The 27,048-nt window shown below is 41.9% G+C and overlaps 1 pseudogene across 1 annotated transcript; it reads right to left on the reverse strand.

The window, feature by feature from the left end:
• Positions 1-24,417: 24,417 nt before the first annotated feature.
• On the reverse strand, positions 24,418-25,056 carry LOC308528448 (peptidyl-prolyl cis-trans isomerase A-like; annotated as a pseudogene). The gene is made up of 2 exons: positions 24,838-25,056; positions 24,418-24,726 (listed from the first exon to the last, which is right to left on the reverse strand). The product of its transcript is annotated as a peptidyl-prolyl cis-trans isomerase A-like (transcript).
• Positions 25,057-27,048: the final 1,992 nt, after the last annotated feature.

Genomic DNA, 27,048 nt, shown 5'->3' on the forward strand with positions numbered 1-27,048 from the left:
AAAAAATGTATTTTTTGATGTGCTGCAGAATTTTAGTAATTAGCTTGTGTGTGTCATGAGATGAAAAAGGTTGAAAATTTATATATATATATCAATAGATATTAAAACTATGAAAACTAACCATTAAAACGGGAAGGAGTAAGTGCTGCCGGCAAGTGGAAACTCCCCATGAAATTTCTAATATAAATGAAGAGACAGTCTTCAAATGATTTTTTGTGGCAGGATAGTAAGAAGCTTTGAAAATCCCTGGGCAAGTGCAATGGGGAAACGGAGACAAGAAAATGAAAGAAGGCCAAACAGTTTGGGCAGCTTGCAGTCAGCTTGTGAATCAGAAACCTTATCTTCCTCAACCAAGGACACTTGTGAACAGAGAATACCTAGCTTACATCACCCTGGCCTGGGAAAAGAGAGAACAAAGACCCAATTAATGCCATTTGTGCCAGCCAAACCCAAAGTTGGGGAACAAATAACAATAATCCCACTAAAACCAGGCAGAGCTACGATAAAAGTGAAACAGACCAAAGAATAATCCAAAACTCCCCTATCCTCCCATTTTGATGCATCAGCATATTAAAAACACACCTGGAGCCAAAACCGGTTTGGCTCAGTGGATAGAGCGTCGGCCTGTGGACTGAAAGGTCCCAGGTTGGATTCTGGTCAAGGGCATGTACCTGGGTTGTGGGCACATCCCCGGTGGGGGATGTGCAGGAGGCGGCTGATCGATGTTTCTCTCTCATCGATGTTTCTAACTCTCTCTCTCCCTTCCTCTCTGTAAAATATCAATAAAATATATTTTTTTAAAAAAATAAAAATAAAATAAAAATAAAAACGCACCTGGAAAGCTGATGAATATTCTGCTGAAACCCTCCCCTAAGATTCTCGCCTGCATGAGAAAAAATAAGGATAAAAAGCCCTCAGGACAATGACAATTCAGCTCGCTCTGGGGTGCACCCATGCCCCTTCCCGGGCATGAACTTTGTATTTTTAAGTTTCCCCACGAAACTTGCAGTCAGGGGAGCAGTAGGCATCGGCAGCTCAACCTGGGCTCACCCCCTGATCCTGTCTCCAAGGCCCCCATTTTCTCAGACTTCCCAGTGAGCTAACAGCAGCCCCGCCCAGGTCCCTTCGTTCCTATAACATTTCTAGAGACCAAAGCAGAGCACCGCCTCCAGGGGTGGGCAAACTTTTTGACTTGAGGGCCACAATGGGTTCTTAAACTGGACCGGAGGGCCGGAACAAAAGCATGGATGGAGTGCTTGTGTGAACTAATATAAATTCAAAGTAAACATCATTACATAAAAGGGTACGGTCTTTTTTTCAATAGTTTTATTCATTTCAAACGGGCGGATCCGGCCCGCAGGCCGTAGTTTGCTCATGGCTGGCTAGTCTCTCTCCTGTTGTTTCTTCTGCCCTAATTTCTTCCTTTGTTTCACTGTCCCAGGCATGAATAAACACACTCTCAAACCCATCTGGACTCTTGCCATGAAATCTTTCCTACATGAAGTCAAGAACCCACACACGACAGGCCGGCCTGAGGCAGACCTGTCTGGTAACAGTTTTCACTGTATGAAAGGGCCCACCACAGGCTCTCATTAAATATCAAGAATGTATTCAAATGACTTTGCCCTAAAAATGAATTTTGAAAGGTTTAGAAAATATGATTACTGAGAACTAAAGTATGGTTTATATCATATTAATATTAACAAGAGCTGTCTCTTTTTTGACTACCTACTATGTGCCAGGTATTATCACTTTATATACATACTAGAGGCCTGGTGCACAAAAATTTGTGCACTCGGGGGAGGAGGGTCCCTCAGCCTGGCCTGTGCCCTCTCGCAGTCTGGGACCCCTCGGGAGATAATGAACTGCTGGCTTAGGCCTGCTCCCGGGTGGCAGAGGGCAGGCCCAATCCCTAGGTGCAGCCCCTGGTCGGGCTCAGAGCAGGGCCGATTGGGGAGTTGGGGCGCTGCCCCCTGTCACACTCAAGGCAGGGTCGATGGGGAGGTTGCGGCGCGACCCCCTGTCACGCACAGAGCAGGGCCCATCAGGGGGTTGGGGAGCTCCCTCCTGTCATGAACAGAGTAGGTCCGATAGGGGAGTTGGGGCACCGTCCCCTGTCACACACAGAGCAGGGCGGATCAGTGGGTTGGGGCGCCGCCCTCTATCACCCACAGAGCAGGGCCGATCAGGGGGTTGGGGCGCCGCCACTGTCACACTCAGAGCAGGGCTGATGGGGAGGTTATGGCTCTACCCCGTCACACACAGAGCAGGGCCTGGGGGAGGGGGGGTGTGCCGCACCCTGTCACACACAGAGCAGGGCCAATCAGGGTATTTGGGCGCTGCCCCCTGTCATGCTGATCCCGGTGCTGGGAGGCATATTACCCTTTTACTATATAGGGTAGAGGCCTGGTGCATGGGTGGGGCTGCCTGGTTTGCCCTGAAGGGTGTCCTGGATCAGGGTGAGGGTCCCCACTGGGGTGCCTGGCCAGTCTGGGTGAAGGGCTGAGGGGTGTTTTCAGGCTGGGGGTGACTGAACTCCCAAACGCTCCTTTTTTCCTTTTATTTTTTTTTTTTTTATTCTTATTCTGGGCCAGCTTTACCTTGAGGCTTGGCTCCAGCTCTTAGGCCTTCGCTCCTGAAACTAGGTTTCTGGCCTTTGCATACAATGTTGCGAATCTGCTGGCTGAAGCCCGGCGGTATTTGTTACAATGTTTCTTAAACTGCCGGCTCAGAGGCCTGCAGCCGCAGGCGGGAATGTTGGTTTCCTCCGTCACTGAGGCAAGCAAGCCTCATGTTAGTTTCAAGCTGCCTGGCTGCCGGCCGCCATCTTGGCTGACAGTTAATTTGCATATCTCGCTGATTAGCCAATGAAAAGGGTAGCGGTCGTACGCCAATTACCATGTTTCTCTTTTATTAGTGTAGATTCTTTCTTTTGCTTTCTCAGTATGTCTTTTCTTTTTTTTTTTTTTTTTTTTACCAATTTTATTAAGATGTACTTTTCTTACTCAATCTTCACAGTATTCTATGTTATTGCCTTGTGTATGGATGAGGAAGCCAAGGTTTGAAAACTAAGTGAGTTGCCAAAGATCCCGCGAGGCAGGCCTCCGATCCAGATTAGAACAGGATGTTCCAGTCCTTCTCCGCTACTGTACAGCTGCGATTCCCACATGCCAAGGCCATACAGGTGCCAGAATGACTACTTCACATGCACTATTGTGTTTCATCCTCACAACAGCCCCTGCAGACAGGTACAGTTGTTATCTACATTTTACAGATAAGGTAATTGAGGCCAAATGAGTTTGTGTGATCCAGAAATAATAAACCTCATCGGTAGAAGAGTTGAGATTTAGACCAAGACGATCAGATTTCAGAGCTTAGCACAGCTATAAGCTGTGATGCTTCCATGAGGGTGACCTGTGCTGATCCTACTCACATAGGTCCACAGAAAGAGAATTGTCAGTTATATCCACGTTGCAGTCATCACAGGAAATGGAAGGACTACCCGGGGGCAGCTTTGCTAAAGGACATACTGTACTGGAACTTTCGTCTCTACTTAGTGTTGACATGGCAGGATCCTATCAATCAACGTTATTTGCCTATTAAATCTGTCTTCTGCTTTTATAGAAATTGAAGTTGAATGTGTGGTAAGCCCCAGAAAGTTGTGTGCACTTTGATGTGCTTAGAGAACGTCCAGGTGTTCAAATGAGAAGTGACAGACTGGTCTTAACTTTGCACTGAAATGTTTCACGGGAACAGTTTCTGAATCTGAGCCTTTTTCTTTGAGGTGCGACAGAGAGAAGAGTAGACGGAATGTCTGCCTACATGTCATTCCTTCAAACCCCACTTTCATGTCCCTGGGCCATTCCTCAAGCTGTTACCTCCAACCAGAATTTCCCCAATTTCCTTCACTCTCTACCCAAATCCTTTTTATCTTTAAGATCTGGCTTAAACCTCAATTTCTTCATGAAAAGTCCTCAAACCTTTCCCTCTGGCAAAAACACCAACCATATTTATTCTTTGAGAGAATAAGTGACTTCTGTGCTTTCACTTTATTATACCTTTATTCTAGCATCTTCCAATATGTATATGGTATATGCACATGCTATGGCATATGATATTGCACATGCCTATACACATCCTAGATGGTTAGTTTTTTTAAAGGTAAGGACCATTTATTTTAATTATCCTTGAACTTACTGTGCCTGGCATAGTGTTTGGCACATCTGAATGGTCAGGTTGTTAGAATGATACTTAAGAATCTACGAATATTTAAAGGCTTAGACAGATATTATTTAATCAGATTCTGTAGGACTGAAACTTCCAGTAGATGTGTCAGGAACATTCACTAATCCACAGACTTGTTAATAACCTTGTCTGAGACAGTGTGAAGCCAGGGACCATATTCATCTCATTTTGCAGTGGTATATCTGGCATGTAGCATGATGTCTGCTTATCACATAGTTGCTGAACCAACATTGCAAGACCATTATTCTTACAAGCCTGCCATAAAGACACAATGTACACACCTACCTGTATATTATTCACATGAAAAAGCTCTTATTTTAAGAATTGGATTCCTGTGCCAAAAAGGGGGAAGTAACCCTTTGTTAAAATAGAGACGTGGTGACCTGCTCCATCAATGTCCTCATAAGTTTCTTCTTTCAGGCACTGTGTGCTGTAACTGAGCAACAGTCCAGATTCCTCTGACGTTCCCCCTGTTTATTGGCTCATGTTACCGCTAATGGTGAAATAGGGTTCTGATAAATCATGTCTGTATATGAGCACTGAAGAGTAGCCCATGAGCTGATGGGCCAGGTGGACTGCAACTAGCAGCTAGTTACTAGCTCAAAGGCCTCTCCTTTTCTGGCAGAGCTTCAACCACTGCACTCCAATCTGACATGGTTTGGCCGGCCCTCCCACACCTGCGCGACCTTGAATGCTTCTGAACACACATACAGCCCTTCATCCCCACACCCACCCTCTCACTCACCTGCATGCCTCTTCCCAGCCTGAGCTTCATAATGGACCTCATGCTTCCTTTACGATGACACTTCCATTCTCCCCTGAGGGTCCTGTATATTCTCCGGTAAACTCAACATCCCTAGATGGTGACTCACCCTGTGATGGATTGTTTAAAGTCAGAACGATGGCAGGGCCTGAGAGAAAATGAGAAAGGTGGAAATTTGTCAGAACTCAAACTCAAGGAAATAGTGAGGAGTTTTTGTCACTATGTTCACTTAGGACAGATTTAGCACCAACAAAACACAAGGTTTTTCCTTTTATAAAATTTCTTTACAAAGAACTCTTCTTTATGAATGCTTATAGTTGCATTATTCATAATAGCCTAAAGGTATAAATGACCCAAATGTCATCAACTAACTAATGGATAAACAAAATATAGTATCCTATAAAATAAAAGCCTAAAATGCAAATTGTTCGACCGGGAGTTTGACTGCTTGCTATGACGTGTGCTGACCACCAGGGGGCGGTGAGAAACATTGTGGGAGTTGGCGACACAGTGCTGGCAGCAGACGGTAGATGGCAGTGGAGGCACTGTTGGCCCTGATGGGCTCCCATGAGAGCAGGACCATGGCAGGATGGTGGAGCAGGTGAGCAGGTGGCATCGGGCCAAGGCGGGTGCAAGTAGGGGCCCGATCGCCCTGTTGATTGCCCTGCAGACGGCAATCAGCGGTGGAGGTGGGGGGGTGGGGCACCGCCCAGCTCCCAAGCTCTGAGGGAGCCGGGGGGCGGGGGGAGGAGGTCGACCCAGCCCCGACCAGTCACCCTGCAGGCAGGATGGTGGAGCAGGTGAGGGGGCGGCTCCAGGACACAGTGGGGTGCCAGGCGGGGCTGCGGAGCTGCAAGGCTAGGGGCACGAGCTGGGGCTGTGAGCCTAGGGTTGCGAGCTGGGGCCCGATCCCCACAGGCCACCCCGAATTCATGCACCGGGTCTCTAGTATCCATATAATGAAGCTATAAAAAGGAGTGCATCACTGTTACATGCTACAATGATGAATCTTGAACAGGTTAAGTAATAGAAGCCACACATTCATTTCATGATTTCATTTATATAAAATACCTAGAATTGACAAATCTACAAGGACAGTAAATAGATTAGTACTAGAAGGATGGGGTGTTAAGGTGTTGATAGCTAAAGGATATGGGCTTTCTGAGGTTAGGAAAGTGCTCTAAAATTTGCTGTGGTGATGATTGCACATATTTGTGATTATACCAAAATCCATTGAACTGGATACTTATAAATGGGTAAGTTGTATGGTATATTAGTTTGCTCGGACTAAGAACAAAGTGCCACAGACTTGGTGGATTAAACCAGAGGAATTTATTTTTTCACAGTTTTGAAGTCTGGAACATTGAGATCAAGGTGTGGGTAGAGTTAGTTTTTCTGAAGCTTGTGAGGGAAGGAGCTGTTCTAAGCCTCACCTTTTGACTTGTAGATAACTGTCTTCTTACTCTGTTTCCACATGTTCTTATCTCTGTACATGTCTGTGTCCACATTTTCTCTTTTTATAAGGACTCCAGTCATATTAGATTAGGGTCCCCTGTAATGACCTCATTGAAATGTAATTACTTGATAATGACCCTATCTCTAAACAGGATCACATTCTGGATCATAGGTTAGAAGGTTAGGACTTCAACATATATTATGTATTTTGAGGGGACAACAATTCAGCCTGTAACATATGGTATGTGAGTTATATCTCAATAAAAGTGTTTTAAAAAAGATTTCCACTTAGACATTGAGCCTGATTCTTAGATAGTGTTGACCGAGGCATGAGGAAGTTAAATGAGAAACACACCTGTTTTCCACAGAGCAGTCCTTTGCTGCTTCTGTGATTGGTCCAGGCTCACTCTTTTCCTAAGTCCATAAGTGCAAGAATGCAGTAGGAATAAACCAAGGTTCATAAAATAGGGTCCATAATTTGAATCTAATAACTGACATGTTTTCTTTAGCCTGTACAGTATTTTCACAACTTTTGAATTTGAATCTTTGAATTCAAGGCATGCAGGCATTCTATAATTTGTTATAGTCCTCACCATTCCCTAGTGTATTACACATGGCATGCTGCACTTAATTGTTAACTGCTTCAACATTTGAGCTTGAGACATTAGGAACAACCACATTGACAGGCCACAACATCTCTTGGAACATCTAACACAACATTATTATTATTTTTTTTTTTTAAAATATATTTTATTGATTTTTTACAGAGAGGAAGGGAGAGAGATAGAGAGAGTTAGAAACATCGATGGGAGAGAAACATCGATCAGCCGCCTCCTGCACATCTCCTACTGGGGATGTGCCCGCAACCCAGGTACATGCCCTCGACCGGAATCGAACCTGGGACCTTTCAGTCCGCAGGCCGACGCTCTATCCACTGAGCCAAACCGGTTTCGGCAACATTATTATTTTTAAAAAATAGCTGTTTCATGCTTTACTGATTAAAAGTCCCACTGCAAGGTGATGCCTCATTGTTGTTTTAATTTGCATCTCTCTGATGATTAGTGACTTTGAGCAGCTTTTCATATGTCTCTTGGCCATCTGAACGTCCTCTTTGGAGAAGTGTCTATTTAGGCCCTTTGCCCCATTTTTTTTTTATTGGATTGTTTGTCTTCCTTTTGTGAAGTTGTATGGGTTCTTTATGTATTTTGGAAATTAACCCCTTATCAGATTGTATCATTAGCAATTATGTTCTCCCTTACAGTAGGATCCCTTTTCATTTTGTTGATGGTTTCTTTTGCTGTCATCAACAAATTAACAAACTACAAGTGCTTTTGAGGATGTGGAGAAAAAGAAAATCATAGTACACTATGGGCAGGAATGCAGACTGGTGCAGCCACTATGGAAAACAGTGTGGAGTTCCCTCAAAAAATTAAAACGGACCTGCCATTTGACCCAGGGATCCCACTTTTAGGAATATATCCTAAGAGTCTCAAAACACTCATCAGAAACAATATATACACCCCTATGTTCATAGCAGTGCTATTGTAAATTTACAATAGCTAAGGACTGGAAACAGCCCAAGTGCCCATTAGTAGATGAGTGGATGAAGAAGCTGTGGTACATTCACAAATGAAATACTATGCAGCTGTGAAAAAGAAGGATCTCTTACCCTTTGAGACGACATATAGGGACCTGGACAGTGTTATGCTAAGCAAAATAAGCCAGCCAGAGAAAGATATGTATCACATGATTTCAGTTATATATGGAATCTAATGAACAAAATAAATTGATGAAAAAAATAGGTCCAGAGACATGGAGACATGGATGCACAGAACAGACTGATGAATCTCAGGGAAGAGTGGGGGTGGAAAGAGATTAACCAAAGAACTTATATGCATGTACTCACAGCCCAGGGACTCAGACAATAGTGCAGTAAAGGCCTGGGGGGAGGGGTCCAAGTCAGGTGGAGGGAGTCAATGGGGGCGGGGGAAGGAGGGACATCTATAAAACTTTCAACCATAAAGATAAATTAAGAACATGAAAGTTCCAGTGTAGAGGAACACTTATGTGAGAATTTGGATTTAAGCTTGCTGTGTAGGCTGTCTTTCTCAACTGTGTACAGCAGTTATAAATACAGGCAAGAGCTAAATCTATAATGAATTCTATATTCAAAGGAGGACTGGGTATGAGGAGATTTTAGATAAAAGCAAATAATTTTTATTTAAAATTTACATCAAATAAGGATAAATTAAAATAAGAAATATATATTTGAGGCATTTTCCTTCTTAGTTTAATAAGTCATATGTGGGCAATTAGTCTAGAACTCTGATATGATATAGTCATATACATTTGGATACACCACAGGTTCTATTGTTTTCCTTCAGTAGACTACTTTTATAGGATGAAGACCCATGTATCAGGGTCGGCTTACACCAGTATTTTCCCCCAAGCACTTTGGGAGATAGTACTGTGAAAGTTTATTTTTAATTTTTTAAGTTCTTAGCACCATTATAGTCACATTGATGAAATGACCAACAAGGCGCCGTTTACCCTTTTTATGGGGCATTATTGATCTCAGATGAAACAGCTCACTTCCTGCAGGAAGCACTTAGCTGTACAGCATATTCAAACTATTGTTCTGAACCCTGGGCTCCTGATCATTTCTTCATTTCAGAGGAAGTCCTTGGAATAGTCTAGAATGATAATGACTCACAAAATGTTCTCCACCCTGAGCAGAACAGACCCTTCCTCTGGAACTATGTGTTGCTGGTATCACCTGTAACTTCTCTGCTTTGCTTAAAGAGTGTTTTTTAAGGCTAAGGGTGCATCAGCATCATCTGGAAGGTTTATGAAAAGACTCCTGGACTCCATCTCTAGGGCTTCTGATTCAATAAGTTTGTAGTGAGGTCCACGGTTTTGCATTTTTAGTAAGTTTCCAGATGCTGCTGCTGGTTCTGGGATCACACCTTGAGAATGACAAGCCTACACAATGAATGCGAGCCCTGCCTCTCCATTTCACCTTACACCGGGCCTCATCCTAATTTTTTAACTTTTTAAAAAATCTGGGGAAGGAGTCTAACTAGTTTATAAGTGTGCAACCCTTCAGTCAATGAGGCGGTGGCATCTGTTTGTGCAAAGACACAGGGAAGGCATGCTGAGCAAACTAAAACAATGTCATTCTACACTTACTCTTTGAGAAAGTGTAGAATAAAGTTTTTTAAAAATACTTTCTCTTGCCCTGGCTGGTGAGCTCAATGGTTAGAGCATTGACCCTCACACCAAAGGGTCTCAGTCAAGGGCACGTACCTAGGTTGTAAGCTCGACCAGATACTGTTGTCTGTATCTATAAGTTTATTTGTTTGTTGCTTTTTACTTTATATCCCACATATATGTGAAGTCATATGGTTCTTGTCCTTTTCTCTTTGACTTACTTTCACTTAGCATGACACTCTCACGATCCATTTATGTTGTCACAAATGGCAATACTTAATCTTTTTTATGACTGAGTGGTATTCCATTGTACCATATCTTTATTCAATCATTGCTCACAGGTTGTTTCCTTATCATGGCTATTGTAAACAATGCTGTAATGAACATAGGGGTACACATCTTTATGAATAAGTGTTTTGAAAAATTTCGGGTAGATACCCAGAAGGGGGATTGCTCATATGGTAGCTCTGTTCTTAATTTTCTGAGCAATCTCCATACTGTTTTCCATAGCAGCTGCGCAAATTTACTTTCCCACACACAGGAAAGGGTTTCCTTTCCTCCACAACCTTTCCAACTAATGTTATTTCTTGTCGTATTGATAATAGCCATTTTAACAGGTCGAGGGGGTATCTCATTGCGGTTTTGATTTGCATTTCTCTTATAGCGAGTGAAATTGGGCCTTACATAGGTGTTTTATACTTGTTAATTAATTTGAATCTTACAATAATCCTATGAGATATTATTACCCAGTAATATTATTCACTATTATCCTTTACAGGAATTGAAGCTTTGAGTGTTTTAATCACTTTCCCCTGATCACACTTTCCCAGTCTGATTTGCTATACGGCCTGGGTGCCTGGGTGGGTTTTTTTTTCTACTTTCAAAACTTCTTCCATATAATTTCAAAGGTACTGCACCATATATTCATAGCAAGAAACTGACTAGGCTATGAGAATAGTAAGGCAGAACGGTGATCCCTGAGGTTTCCAGAGATTTGTATTACCTTGAAAATCAAATGAAATATTGGGATTGTTTTCGGAAAGTGTGATCTAATGGTTAAAAAAAAAAAGGGGGATAACAATTTATGTATTTTGTTTCTTTTGCTCAAATTTTTAAACCAATCTTTTGTTACCTTGCCGAAATTTGGGGCCCAGAAAAGTGCTAAGAAGTATGGGGGGGGGGGCGGGAATAAAATACACTCTGAAAAAAAGATGCATGACTAAAAATTTTATAACAGAATAAACTTTGGCATGAAGTCTTCAATGCTAGAGTATTTTGTTATACTCTTTCTTTTATGCGCGTGCATCTGAGTATGCATTTTCTGTTTCATAGCTCCTCTTTTTATATTAGGTAAAAGCACACATTATTTCCTTACGGCTCAGTGGCTTTCCCCCTTTGAGACTCAACCATAGGCTGACAGAGGGTGATGTCAACTCCCAGTTAACAAGGAATAGTGTTTACTGTGATGAAGCTCAAATGTGTGCACACCATATCCTGTCCCTTAAATGACACACCCGATAGTTAATTCATGCAGATTAATGAATGACATAGGAAAATAGCTACACATTGGCTTCCTTTTTTTAAAAAAAGTACTTATTTATTTATTTATTTATTTATTATTGATTTTTTTACAGAGAGGAAGGGAGAGGGATAGAGAGTTAGAAACATCAATGAGAGAGAAACATCGACCAGCTGCCTCCTGCACATGCCCCACTGGGGATATGCCCGCAACCAAGGTACATGCCCTTGACAGGAATCAAACCCGGGACCCTTCAGTCTGCAGGCCGACACTCTATCCACTGAGCCAAACCGGTTAGGGCAGTACTGGTTTATTTTTAAAAGAGAGCCGTGGATTTGTTGTTCCACTTACTTATGCATTCATTGGTTGATTCTTGTATGCGCCCTGACTGGAAATCGAACCTACAGCCTTGGTGTAACAGGATAACACTCTGACCAACTGAGCTACCCAGACAGGGCACACAGCTTCCTTTTGCGTGTGGACATAAACATGCAAATCCATCTTGCGTCTGGCTCGCTTGCTTTGCCTGGTGATTCTATTTACACATTAGAGTCTGGCCTTCTGGTTGCCCATTTAAAAACACTTGATGCTTCTCATTCTCTCCCACTCCATATCCTATGCATCAGCAAATTCTGTCAACTTGAGCTACAAAATCCATTCGGAGTCTATTTCTCACCGCTCCCACTGCTCTCACCCTGGCCCAAGCACGTCTTCTCTCATTTGGATCATTGCAATGACCCCCTGACTGGATTCTCTGCTTTCACCTTTGCTCCTCTGTAGTCAGTTCCAGCAAAGCAGCCAGAGTGATTCTAACAGAGTAGTCTCATACAGCATATACTATTTTAAAAGGAGTTATTGGTGTCTCAAAATCCTCCACCTGCACAGGTGAAGGCCATAATGGCTTGCAATGCCCTGCGCTATGGCTCCTCGCTCCCTTTCTGCGCTTATCTCTCTGCTCCTGCCCGCTGGCCTCTCCTGACCTCCATGTGACCTCACCCTCACCCACTCACGTCCTTGTTCAAATGTTGACTTCTCTCCCGTAAAGTCCTCCTTGACTACCTTATTTAAAACTGATCCCCGCCTGCTTCCCTGACACCGTCTTTCTACTCTATTTCTCTCTATTATTATTTCCATTTTACATACTTTATATATTTTACACATTTCTTTTAAAATATCTCTCTTCTTCGAATGGAATGTGTAGGCTTCGTTCGTTTGTTTATGTTCATTGTTGTAGCTACACTGCCTACAGTAATGCTGGGCATGTGGAGGTTCTCAACATATACTTGTGAGATTGAATGCTTTCCAGAAAAAAGTTACTTCTGATTGCGGTTCAGACACTTCAAGTGAATATTTATTTTGGAGTAAAGCCAGAGGTTAAAATTACCTACGTCCGCTCTCTCTTTGACTAGCCAGGAAATTTGACAGGTTGTGATACGGTGTGGTAGGGTCCCGTATGGCACGCTGTGTTTCACAGCAGGAGAACACACACTTGGGAACACTTCCCAGACGAACTGCATTAGTCCAACTGCACCCTTTGCCCCATCTCTGCAATTCACTTGTGAGTGAGATAGTTGGATTTATGGCTTTTATTAGGATCACGAAAGCCAGTAAGTTTAAAATTTTAAAAGATTGAACCATATCCCTGCTTTTGGAAACTGTTTTTTTGTTTTGTTTAGTTTTTCCACAAGCAAATCAACTGGTTACTGATAGATAGAGTACTGATTTCTAGATGATGTTAAACACTGGGCATCTAATCCAGATCTAGAGGATCCAAGAAGCAACGATCCCCGACAAGACAAGAGCATGTAGTAAAGTAGAACTTCAATTTCCTTAAGTAGAGGTCTTAGGGAATGTCAGCTTCATGGGACAACAGGACTATACAATCTCCACCTCCACCCACTGAGGTCCTGAGCTACCAGCTGCAGCCAGTTAGTGCTGAGTGCTGCCTTCTTAACCTTATAAGTTGCTCAATCACTAGATAGGCTGTCTTCTAAAAGAGACATGAGCTTTTGTGCTTCATAACCCTAACAAGCATGCCAAGCAGCTTAAGATATTATGCTGAATCAGAAGCAATACCTGCTGCTAATTCACACATGTCAGAGGCTTCTTAGCACCACTCAAAGTTTGCTTTGACTACCAAAGTCTATGATGGTAGGTCTGAGTTTCCAGCACCTCAAGGGTGAAGAATATGGCAGGAAATTGTGTTATTTTTCTTGACAAATTCCCCCCTACATTTTCCTGACTCTCCTGACACCCATTATGTCATGCCCCATCATGTAAGACCAAGCAATATCCCACAACTTGGTGGAAGACAATTTTAAGAAAACTAGGGGATTAGATGTCTGTGTAGAGCTTGTCCTCAAATAAGTAGCTTCTGGGTACACAGTTGGTATCATCACAGATGAGAACACCTGTGACTTCTGCAGTGGTCACTCTTTAGGGCTACAAGTCTAGCAGCAAAGTCAGGCATTGAATCAAATTGTTGTGTTTTTGATGAAACACATAAAAGCCAAGAGCTAGAACTATGGGAAAGAGAAGCAGAAGTTAGGAAGCTTCATTCCTATATATCTACATGGAAGAGTGGCAGAACCAATGAGCAGTCCTTGAAATAAATGAGTTTTCAAAGGGCTAGGTTTCCATGGATTTTTATACTTTGTCTTCTTTAACTTTGCCTAATTTTAAATACAGTTCTATAAAACAGAGTACTTGAAATGGAGGAAGTAATCTTCCCAGATTTGGTGATTGACCCTTTTTAAAATATATCTTCATTGATTTCAGAGAGGAAGAGAGAGGGACAGAAAGATAGAAACATTAATGATGAGAGAGAATCATTGAATCAGCTGCCTCCTCTGCACCCCCAACCTGGGACTGAGTTCATAACCTGGCAACCTGGGCATGTGCCCTGACTGGGAATCAAACTATAACCTCCTGGTTCAGCAACTGAGCTACGTGGGCCGGGCAGATTGACCTCTTTTAAGTGTTTTATCTCATTGTTCCTTTCTATCCTCCAACTCCCATTATCTACCTCCTCTTCCCTGCTCTGTGCCAGCTCTCTTGCTAGGAGAATACTCTGGCTGACATAGTAGTTCATACTAGGAGTCGCCTCAGGAAACAGTCCTTCTAGAGGGAATTCTGAAACTAGGGTTGCTCCTATATTTTACGATCATATGAATGACCTCCTTGCTAGGTAGATACTGAACCCTAGTAATGAGTGGCATGTAATGATGTCATGATTTCTCACATTCTCACTGGTGATGGTGTGAGATGGTGAGCAGCTAAAGAGCCAGGTTCTGAGTGACCACGTAGAGGTTACACCCAATTGCTATGCAACAAAGTGCTTACAAAGATTATAGATGTGTTAACTGCAATAAATTGTGTTAGCTTATACAAGGAAAACAGCCATTTTAGGGCCTTGAATTTCCAACTCGAAGCAGAAGTGAAGAGCCAGAAAACTTTTCCAGTGACAAGAATATGGTCATGGATGAACAACATGGAACTCACATCACCAAGGCTGACCTGGCTATGCCCATTGTGGTAGCACAGAGGCCAGCAGTGAGCCCCGGGTATGTCATTATTTGTAGGGAAAATAGCCATTTGGAGAAGGCAGATATATGTCCTCATGGAATAGTTATGTGTTCCAGATTCAATTTTTTTTTCCAGGCTTGCAATGCTTTCGTCAACCACCATTCCTGGGCAACCTCTTCACTGCCATGGTATGCTCAATAGAGCCTCTGTCCAAGGAATTCATTTTACAGCTAAAGGAGTGGCAAGGTGAAACTCATAAAACTTACTGGTATTAGTGTTAACTGCATCACCCAAAGCAAACCAAGATGGAGGGGGATGGAGATGGTAAGAGAAATCCATCTGAGGTGCAAGGAATATGGGGATGTATTGCCTGCTAAAAATTTTCTAAAAAGAGAGACAGATCTCAGTGGGGAGGGTGGTGAAGGGGACGGAGAGATTAACCAAAGAACATATATGCATGTATGCATAATCCATGGACACAGGCAAGAGTGTGGGGAAGGCCTGGGGTTGGGTGGAGGCTGGGTGGAGAAGGGCAAAGGGAATACTGTTAACAATAAATGAATTAAAAGAAAAAAGATATTCAATTCCTATGGAGAAAATGATAAAACTATATAAATAAGATCTAAATAAATAGAAATATATACAAAAAATAATAAAACTGACCAAAAGTCAGTCTGCTTTTTTATATAATCCCTATGTGCTGGAGAATCTGAACAGTGGTGATCAAATTCTCCCCAAGGGTGGCTGTTCCCTTTATCCCTCTTTGGTTCTTTACTGAGTACTAAAAATAGCATTTACATTTTCAGATTATTCTTTTTTTTTAAAAAAATATTTTATTGATTTTTTACAGAGAGGAAGGGAGAGGGATAGAGAGCTAGAAACATCGATGAGAGAGAAACACCGATCAGCTGCCTCCTGCACGCCGCCCACTGGGGATGTGCCCACAACCAAGACACATGCCCTTGACCGGAATTGAACCTGAAACCCTTGAGTCCGCAGGCTGACGCCCTATCCACTGAGCCAAGCCGGTTAGGGCTCAGATTATTATTTATAAAAATTATCAGGCCACTATCTGGGGCAGGGGTTTTCAAGAAGATATTTCTGTAGAGTCTCTCTTCCTTCATGGAGTAATCTTACATTCTTTTACGTTCCGAAGTAGAAAACTTCATGTCTGTACCTGTGCATTGTACTCTTAAAAGAACTAATTAGAGTGCAAGCATCACATTATAAAAAGGATCTCAGCATCTCTTGAATTAGATTCAGATCATTAAATAAGAGAGAGAGCAATTTGAGGTTAAAATATTAGAAACCATTGTTGAATAAGAATCAATCAGAAAATAAGACAAGCAAACATGACATTATAACAATAAAAATAGATGAATCAACAGGAGGCTCAGTCAGAAGCTTAATTAAATATTAATAGTGATAATATTAACCTAGTTAATGCCGGAACTGCTTCCGGCATCGCAGCTGTGTGAGCTTTCTCTCTGGAACCCACTCAGTCTGTGGTTGTTCCAATGTGGTCTTCAAATTCTTCTCATTGGCCTTTGGATTGGAAAAGACTGAGACCAATGTTTAATATTTGTTGCAGGTGTTGCAAAGTACACATGAATGCTGATGGTTTGCTAGAGATTTTCACTTGCAAGAAGAGCAACACCTGAGACACATCATATAGGGCAGTGATTCCCAAAGTGGGCGCTACCGCCCCCTGGTGGGCACTGCAGCGATCCAGGGGGGCGGTGATGGCCACAGGTGCATTTGTTTTAACTTTTTTTGTATTACCTTTCTATTCTGAGTTCAATAAATAGTTTCATAATTTCAAACTTCAATGTTTCTAATTTACACCTTTCTTTACTATATTTTACGAAAAAGGTAGAAACATTAATACATATATCTTTCTGTTTAATTGCTATTAAAATTTTAAAAAAATTAATTTCCCGGGGGCGCTGAGTAATATTTTTTTCTGGAAAGGGGGCGGTAGGCCAAATAAGTTTGGGAACCACTGATATAGGGCGTCCCCCCAAATGTATGCTCACTAACAGCTGATAGCTCAATTAGTGTTTCTTTCTATTTTGACTTAACCCATTGGAACTAACAATTATTCAAAGTGTGTATACATGTTTTTGAGACACCCTCTATTGATTGCTGATGTGGGCTTTTATTAAGATTGTGAAAAAAATGTTCAAGTTTTCTTAAAATAGAGCCATTCTTTAACAAATCTTTTTTACATCAGGAATGTTAGGACGGTATTTCCTTTGATACAACTTCTCCTTCTGTGAGTCCCACTGCTGGAGGGCTGGCTTCTCACTCCCCCAAGCAGTGGGTGTTGTTGCTTCACAGGAAAGGTGTCAGAACACAGTCCCCAACAGAACACAGGGAGTCTGCTCAGCTTCAACTGTTGAATTAGATTTTAGATTGTGTCTGCAACTTGCAAATAAGCTCAAATATTAGGCTTTGCTGAGAATAAAAGATATCATAACTTTCTTAAGCATGACCAGGCTTCAGTCTGGTGAACTCGTCTGTTTCTTTCATAGCACAGAGAGGAAGCCCCTTCCATCTATGATTCTAGGCATGAAGCTTACTGCATAGGAGGTAGATATGATGAGGAGCACAGCTTCTCAAACTCTCTCTGAGGAGGAGTACGTTGCTAAATTTCCAATACATCGTGCACCTATGAGTTAGTAAACTGTAATGAAAATAAAGTATCAAGAAATAAAATAGGAAAACAAAAACATACTTTAAAAGCCCTACCGTTTTATTAGATATAATGTAAAAAAAATTACTTTACCTAGTTGCTATGTGTATCATAAACACTTACCCATGGGTCCATGGGTTGGCATCTCTTTTAGTAGCACTGGTGTACAGGAATTGGAAAGCCAGAAATCAGTACTTTCCCACCCTAGAGATTTTAGAGAAGAGGGAGAATCAGATCAAGAAGACAATACAGGGCTCTTTTGTTCTTCCTACACCTCCAACCCCCACACTGTCTTTGTAGAATTCTGCCCCACTGGCATCCACTTCTACCACAGCAAGGGCAAGGGCATGTCTTATTGGCAGAGGTAACAAGGGAGGCAGATGACGAACTCAGGGGTGGCCTGCCTGTCCCTTGGCAGATGCTGAACAAAGCTGAATTGTGAGCAGTTGGTCTACTATAGGTCCCTTGAGGCAAGACATCAAGTACCTGCAAGATAGAGGTTGTGGGTTAGGTAGCTGAGGCCAAGATATAGATGGAGAGCATGCCAGAGTCTCAGAGGGGTCTGTAGTAGCAGTGTGACCCGTGGTAAGACCAAATCACTCAGAGATAGTAGGACGTGACTGCACTTAGAGAGGAGCTACAAGCTTTACCTGTTGCAAACTTTAGCAGCAGCTGCCTGCAAGGATAGGGATGGAACAAATCACACTTGGTCTTTCCTGAAAGCCACCAGAAAGCAGCCCAGAGCAGCCACTCTTCAGCGAAGAAAGGAGAGGACTGTGCAAAGTATGAATCCACACAGCTTCTTAAAGTGAGGCTGGTGGGGACAGAACCTGCAGGACTGAACCTTTTACCTAAATCAGATAAAGCATTTATTCCAATAGCCTTTTGTTGAATATATAAGACTAAATATATGAGGCTGAACTAAAGCTTCCCCTCTTCTGGGTACTAAGGAACATCCAATAGGTTACAGAGAAAAAAAAGTTGTATTTTCTCTGTATATCTGGGCTGTAATATTTAAAATTGCAACCATTCCTCCCAAGAATGTGCATATCTGTGGGCAAGAGGACTGAGCCTTTGGTAAATTAACCACCCTGTGCTTGCCCTGACATCTTTCTTTAAATAAATGTAGGAAACAATAACTTTATTTATAGTTGTATAGTTTCTGGGGTAGGCAAGGTCAGCAGAAAGATTTCCAAGTTCCTAATCTCACGATTACTCATGTTCTTTAAGAATGTCTGAAAATGACTAAATACTGATCATCTGCCTTCCAGTCAAGTCATTTGTCCTTTCCTCATGTCATTCATTCAGAGCTTTCCTATAGTGAAAGTATATTAGCAAAAGGGAAAAGGGGGAATTCCCAAGGTCTTTGTTGGTTTTCAAATGACACAGTTAAAACCTCACTTTGAAATAGATAACAAAAGTACTACTAAAGGGACCGATTCCAGATTTGATAAACGCACTTCCTCAAGCATGATACATCTCTTTCAACCTCCAGGAAAAGAAGGGGGGGGGGCTCATTTGTTTTCATTTATGAAATTATCTCAAGATTATTTTTCTAACATAATCATTTTACAAAATAGTGTGGAAAAGTTGTATGAGAGACATTCTAAAAAATTATTTGATACTTAAAATTTATAGAAGTTACAGTCCCTGAGCAAATTAATAATGAAAAGATTTACAACCCAAAGGGGAAGGGAATTTTTTATTATCTGGACAGACTTAAATGTAGTTAAGTAACTACTCAACATCAAGACACACAACCTGTAGTAAGGCCTTCTAGCACAGTTTACATCAAACTTCAATATGCAAAAGAAGCACTTGATTCAATAATCCAAGGTGGGGCCTTGGATTCTGCTCCCACTTGATGCAAATGGTGCTGGTCCAGCAACTACACTTTAAGTAGCAGGAGGTAGAGAGGACTCTCTCGGAGCTTTCTGTGATGCAGAGCTACGTTTGCATGTTTCTGAAGTCAAAAATTGACCAGCGGAGTCAAAGGACCTTGACCTAAAAAGTTAGAGTAGGGACTAGAGTAGGGAAGAAACTTCATTTCCTGATCTGTCTATCTTGGCATATTGCTTGGAGACCTTCCTGAAGGAGGAAAGGTTGAACTTCCACTTCCTCAGTGTATTTCCTCTGTCCCTGCATTTCCCATTGGCCTCGGATGAACTCTACTCATTTTCTCCAAGGCAGAGTTAACTCCTTCTCCGTTACTGATCTAGGTGGTCACAGAAAAGCAGCCAATTTTAACAGGTCTGATGCCACATTTTTAATGCCTCTTCATGCAGGAAGCTGGCTGTCATAGGGTTCTATGGCCTCAGTGACAGATCTTGGAGAAACCAATGACCACTTCTGATTTGTTCAAATGTGTATTCTATGACTCATGATACCCAGTAGTCTGTTTTGAATTGTGTTAATATTGCCTGCCATAGTGTTTGATGCTGGCTTTTCACACTCCTTTTCTTTTAAGCATTTTACATACATGTTGCTATGAACAGTAAGTAGAATGATTAGTTCACTCACTCACTCACTCACTGATTTATTCATTCCTATTTTGTTGAGAAAACAGTATATGCCAGGTAGTTAAAGTAGAAATTGATAAAAAATGGTTCATGCTCTTGAGGGGTGATTCATCCTCAGATTAAATTTTAGCCAAATGTAACAGAAAAACCTTAAAATTTTTGGTATAGAAAACACATTCATTTTTCTCACTTAAACCTGCGGTGTGCAGTTAACATTGCTTCCACACCTTGAGAAATCAGAGACGTCTTTGCAAGTCTCTGACTTTTTCTATAAGGTTACCCGATGGTTGTTGCAGCTCCAGCTCCAGTCATTGTGCTCATATCTTAAACAGTAGGAAAGAAGAGAGTAGTGCTCATTCCAAGAAATAAAATTGTCAGATATGTGCATTTGACTTCTGCTTATCATTGACCATACCTATGTCACATAACCTATCCTTAACTTCTAGGAAGATTATGAGAAGCTTATAGTTTTTGTGTGTTTTGTTTTAAAATGAGCACATTTAGGTCTCCAACAAAATCATGAATGTTAGGAAGAAGTGGAGAATGAATATTAGGTAGGCATTTAGTTGCATCTACTGAAGGAACATAAAGTCGTTAGGACATATTGTTGATTCTGCCTAATTTTGCTTCTAAGGGCTATGGAAAACTCAGTCAATGCACAGATGCCAAAACACAGGCTCTTTTTAAATGCCTCCAGTGAGCAAATCAATAGTCGCTGCTGGTTAATTCTGACCTTCCTAGATCATCTGCTTGGATATTTACTGGAAAAATATCAAAAACATTACATGTGTTTAGTGGAGGAGGTTTGTTTCATTGTGTATGTGAAGGTTCAGGCAGTGTTTCTCTTCTGAATTGCTGGTGTTAGTGGTGATTTTTAGCTCTGCAAGATTATTTTTATAAACTTCCTCTATCTGTAAGCAGGCCAGTGCATTGCACAAAAGAACAATTCAGTATGTTGTTTTCATTTTACTGTGAATATTATTTACTTTCCCTGTCTTGATCCAGACAGAAAGCAGCATGGAGAAACACTGATCTCAAGGGCATACACTTGCTGGTGTTTTACTCTGAAAATGATAAACCAGTTAGATATATTAAAAAATAGTCCATATTTTATATTTCTCCTTCACCACATTACAGTATCAACTTCTCACATTCCCCTTGTATAGGTCCATCCCAAATGACTTCAAGGTAAAAAATAGTTATTGGGAGTTTTTATTAGCTTGCACATGTTCTTGCTGTAGCATTTGATGATCCAGCAAATGTCTGATTAAAAACAGAAGAAAGCAGACAAGAAGGGAGAGAAACTGACTTGATGGGCCTTGACTAATAGTTCAGCAAGTGCCAAATCACAAACATTTCATATTTAACTATAAAATGGTCATAAAGTCTTCCTCATCCATCCATTTGTCCATCTATTCAACAGACATTTATTGGAGGGTAAACAATATTTATGTAACATTCTTGAAAAACCTAAATCATAATAGGGGAGATGATATAAAAACACATTCTTGTTGTAAAAGAAAGACAGAGATTACTACAGTTTGAGTTGGGTTGAGTATCAGTGAAGGTTGATGGAGGCTTAAAAGTGATAGAAGCAATAAAATTCAAACCTGAAAGATCTGAACATATTGAGATTGGGAGCTGAGGTGAGGAGGATGTTTGCATTTTAGTCAGAATAGCGCGAGCAAACATCCTAAGCAAAGAAACAGTGGAATATGTATAAGAAACTGTGGACTATTAATTTGTCAGAAGCAAATAATTTAATAAGTGGAGTAATCAGAGATCATTTATATTCTACTAGAGGCCCGGTGCACGAATTCGTGCACGGGTGGGGTCCAGCAGGGCCGGCCGTGGGGTCTAATGCTGGAAGCTATATTCCCCCAGCTGGATCTAATTATACTTTAAGGATGGCCAAAAGAAAACCAACACATAACTGTTTTGCATTTCACGTGCCATGAGATGAAGTTGTTTATGTGTTGTTTGCAAACGTATATCAAATGGATGATGGCCCTTTAATGATTTTTGCATTCTTCCCAGGGCTCTGCCCTCAGCTTCCCAATATGATCTTCATGTCTGTTTGTTTTAAAGTTTTTGAATGTGCCTACCCTTTGCTGTTGCTCCTGGCAGCCTGTGGGTCCTCTTCGCTGCCCCTTTTAAAGAGAGATTGAAAGCTCACCTAATCTGCAAGGTACTGCAATTTCACAAAATCCCCACTCAGCTCTCTACATTCCTCAGCAAAGGGCTGCCATCCCCGATGCTTAGGTCGCCTTTTTTGTTGACTTGGAAAGTCTCCTGGGGCTGAAGGCTGTGAAGGGAGAATTCCACACCTTGGCTGCAGGATTAGCAGAGCCCTCTGGAGACTCTGGTTGGGGACAGAAGGGACTGATAATTATTTTCTTGTGCTTTCACTAAATGTACAGGCACCAGGGAGCCAGACAGTGATTTAGGTGTGTTGGGAGCCGCTCAAGGGCGGGACTGGCCGGGCGAGGGGCTGCAGGCATTTTGTGGGCCAGCCCTGCCCCCCGATTGGGGGTGGTGGCACTCAGGGGCAGGGCTGGCCAGGGCAAGGGTGAAGCACCGCAGGTGGTTTGCTGGCCGGCCCTGCCCCTGATTGGGGGGGGGGGGCACTCGGGGGCAGGACTGGCTAGGGCAAGGGACCGCTGTAGTTCCGGTCGTTCCACCATTCGGTTGCCGGGCTTTTATTATATAGGGTTACTTTCTACTTTCTCGGGAGAATCTTTCCCAGGTCTCCAAGGTGTCTGGATGCCCTTTCTCTGCCATGCCACGTATCCCGTGCTCATTCTGTCAGACCCAACCAACTAGAACCTATGGCTCCAGAGTCTGGTAGGGGCTGTGTTTTTCAAACTGCAAGTTGTAGTTTGAAAGCATTTACCTATTTTTTCACAGTTACTATTTCTTTGGGACTACCCACCTATTTATTCTTTCTTGTGTTCTTCATTTCTTCTTGTATGATGAACCTTCCATCTGGAGTCTTCTTTCTGCCTGACGAATCCCATTACGTTTTTTATAGTGGCAACAGAATTCTTTCAGGCTTTGTTTGTCTGCAGACATTTTCATTTTGCCTTCGTTATACAAGACTGTTTTCCCTAGATAAGAATTCTAAGTTGGCAGTTACTTTCTTTCATCGCTTTACAGATGCCATTTCATTCTCTTCTGCTTCCCAACACTTCTGTTGAAAATTTTGAAGTTAGTTGGTCTTTTGTTAACCCTTTTGAAGGTAATATTGTCTTTTTCCTCTGAGTGCTTTTAAGAATTTCTCTTTGTTTCTGGCTTTCAGTAATTGTATTATAATGTGTTTTCTTTGTAGTTATTCTGCTTGGGTTACAAAGAGTTTCTTAAATTTCTGGCATCTTTCATTAATTTTGCAAAATTTTTGGCCAGTTAGTTCTTCTCTTTAGGATGTTCAGTTACACGTATGTTTTTCTCTAAGTCCCAGGTGCTTCTTATGTTCTTTTCTGTATTTTATTTTTCTTTTTGTCTTGGTGGGTACCAATTTGGATATTTTCTATTGATCTCTCTAGGTCATTAGTCTTGTATTCTGCTGCCTGTGGTATTAAACCCATTTATTGAATTTGAATTTTTAAATATGGTTACTGTCTTTTTAAGTTCTATGATTTTAATTGAATCCTTTTTTCAGATTATAGTTCTCTGATAAAGTTCTCTTAAATTTAAATCTTTTTTTCTGGAAAATATTAATTATGATTATTTTGAAGTCTTTGTTTGATAACTTTAGTGCCTGGATAATTTATTGATCTATCCTCATTGTCTATTTTTGCTCTTGGTCTTCAGTCATTTAGCTCTTTGTAAAGGTATGCCTGTTAAGTTTGAATTGAATGTTGGACATTGTCTATGAAAAATTGTAAGAGATTTTACTTTCCTCTAATGAGATTTAAATTTTCTTTTGGAAGAAAGATATAGTATACTTGTAAGCAAGTTACCTAGATCCAATGAGAGACTGAATTAATTTGAAGTTATATTTCAGAATTTGTGAGTACTGGTATATTTATAGTTTGTGTTTATACTTAGGGCCTAATCTTTTAAGGATAGTCAATGAAATCTTGGAATATTTGCCTTAACAGGATATAAATTCTGTTTTTGGTCTCCCTATCACCAGTGTACAGTTTTAGCGGTCAAATACATGCATAATGTCGGACTCAGTTTCCTTTAGAATACTGGGCCTTTCAGTAATGGCTTTCTTTGCCAACCAGAACTCTTCATTGTTGATCTCTCATCCCAGTGAGACTGCCATAGACATTAGAACACTACTTTTTTTTTTTTTGACATACAACTGTTAGTTTTTATTTCATAATCATAAACTTAACTCTGCAATCCAGCTAGACTGGGAAGGAGTAAGGAAATTATGGAACCCAATAAACTGGCAAGAGCATAAAGATTATAGAACATTCCAAGCAAATCAGGGTGAAGGAACAGTCCTATGGTTAAGATAAAACACAAGTCAAATTTATTAGAGTTGCCCACAGTCAGCAATGGTGATCTTCTTGCTGGTCTTGCCATTCCTGGATCCAAAGGGCTCCATGGCTGTCATAATATCCATGCCTTCCTTCACCTGCCCAAGACCACATGCTTGCCATCCAACCACTCAGGCTTGGGAGTGCAGACGAGAAACTGGGAGCCGTTTGTGTTAGGTCCAGCATTTGCCACGGAAGATGCCAGGACCTGTATGCTTCAGGATGAAGTCCTCATCCTCAAATCTCTCCCCGTAGATGGACTTGCCCACTGTGCCATTATGGCGTGTGAAGTCACCACCTGGCACCTAAATCCCCAAATAATTCTGCGAAAGCAGGAACCTTTATCACCAAATCCCTTCTCCCCAGTGCTCAGAGCAGGGAAGTTTTCTGCTGTCTTTGGAACTTTGTCTGCAAACAGCTTGAAGGAGACGCGGCCCAAGGGCGATGTCAAAGAACACGGTGGGTTCCCCATGGCTGGTCCCGGGTAGCTTCAGGGCAGCGGCGTCTGCAAAGCAGCCTGGAGCACTACTTTCACTGGCTTTCGTGTCAAGAGCTGTGCGAATTAGTAAGTACATAAGAGGAAAATGTAGCGGCAAATATAGGATCACTGCAATGCATTCTTCTTTTCTCTGCATCTTATACTCCTGACTGCTTTGGCTGTTCTTTAATATCTTCACACCCATAGATAAGTTTTGATTGCCTAATTGTAAGTGGAAGAGCTATACACACTTCATATAACACTTCATAAGGCTAGAGAAGCAGGAAACCTGCTATGTCTGTGATATAACACCCCGTGGTATCTGGCATCTTGTGCTTACTATATACTTCCGAGATGTAGGGAAATATTTTCACCGCCATTCAACAACATTTCTAATGTATTTGGAGTTACCTCTTATACTACCAGAAAAACATGAAAAAGAACTCTTTTCTTTAATTTTTTCCTACCATTTTTATTTAAAGCACTAGAGGCCCGGTGCACAAAAATTTGTGCACTCGGGGGTGGGGGGGTCCCTCAGCCTGGCCTGTGCCCTCTCACAGTCTAGGACCCCTTGGGGGATGACCACCTGCTGGTTTAGGCCCTCTCCCTGGGGAATTGGGCCTAAGCTGGCAGTCAGACATCACTCTGGCAGCCCAGGAGCCCTCGGGGGATGTCCACTTGCCAGCGGGGAGCAGACCTAAGCTGCAGTTGGACATCCTTAGCGCTGCTGAGGAGGAGGAAGAGGCTCCTACTGGCACCGCTGTACTGGCAGCCGTCAGCCTGGCTTGTGGCTGAGCAGAGCTCCCCTGTAGGAGTGCCCTGACCACCAAGGGGCAGCTCCTGCATTGAGCGAGCGTCTGTCCCCTGGTGGTCAGTGTGTGTCATAGTGACCAGTCATTTTCAGTCTTTCTGTTGTTAGGGTCAATTTGCATATTACCCTTTTATTATATAGGATAGAGGCCTGGTGCACGGTGGGGGCCAGCTGGTTTTCCCTGAAGGATGTCCTGGATTAGGGTGGGGGTCCCACTGGGGTGCCTGACCAACCTGGGTGAGGGACTGATGGGTGTTTGCAGGCTGGTCACACTCCCTTCAGGGTGGGGGTCCCCACTGGGATGCCTGGCCAGCCTGGGTGAGGGGCTGAGGGCTGTTTTCAGGCTGGCCAAGCCCCCCGGTGACGGAAGCTCCCAGCCTCTCTCTCTGTTTTTTTTTTTTATTCTGGGATTTATTTACCTTCTATAATTGAAACTTTGTTGCCTTCAGTGGAGCTCAGAGCCGGCTCCTGCTCACTCCAGCTCCGTGGCCACGGCCAGCTGAAAGCAGGTATCTGGGGTTTATCTGTCTTCTATAATTGAAACTTCGTTGCCTTCAGTGGAGCTCAGAGCTAGCTGGGAAGCTTGGCTTCCTCCATCACTAGAGAAACCAAGCCTCCTGCTTGCTTCAGCCCTGTGGCTGCCGGCCGCCATCTTGGTTGGGTTAATTTGCATGCAGTCGCTCTGATTGGTTGGTGGGCGTGGCTTAAGGCGTAGCAAAGGTATGGTCAATTTGCATGTTTGTCTTTTATTAGATTAGATGTAATAAATATTGTGAGATGCTACTTAAAACTAAAATAGGAACAAATAAGCAAAACACAATTATGATAAATAACAAAGCACTTTTTCTATTTGGAATATGCTTTTTTTCTTTTTCTTTCAAAATGAATTACTATTGTTTTTAGTGTCCTTCCTTGATTATAAAGGGTAAGAATTCTTATTGGTTTTCAAAGCTAAAATTTTAGCAGAGTTCCTGTATGAAAATTTCTGAGACTTTTGCCAATTTAGCTAGCACATTAGGTTTGTAATTTATTTTCAGGGTATGTTTTCTTATGAGTTGTTTAAACTTTTGCACAACTTTTGGATCACTTTTTCATGTTAATAGCATTCTATTTTGATCCCAAGGTTAGTGCTATAGCTCCAAAAAGGAACACAGATTACATTGGGCCTCATTTAAAAGTCAGTGCTTTTTCAAAAAGCGTTTTATTGTTTTTATAAACCATCCTGAAATGAAGATAATAATTCTTTAATTCAGCCTTGTCATTTGCTATAAACACCAGCTGCCATAATAGTAGGTATTCCCACATGGGGGATTTTTACCAACTGTTAAGAAAAAAATA

The sequence above is a fragment of the Myotis nattereri genome (assembly GCF_964212035.1).
Source record: "Myotis nattereri genome assembly, chromosome: 12".
Taxonomy (NCBI): domain Eukaryota; kingdom Metazoa; phylum Chordata; class Mammalia; order Chiroptera; family Vespertilionidae; genus Myotis; species Myotis nattereri.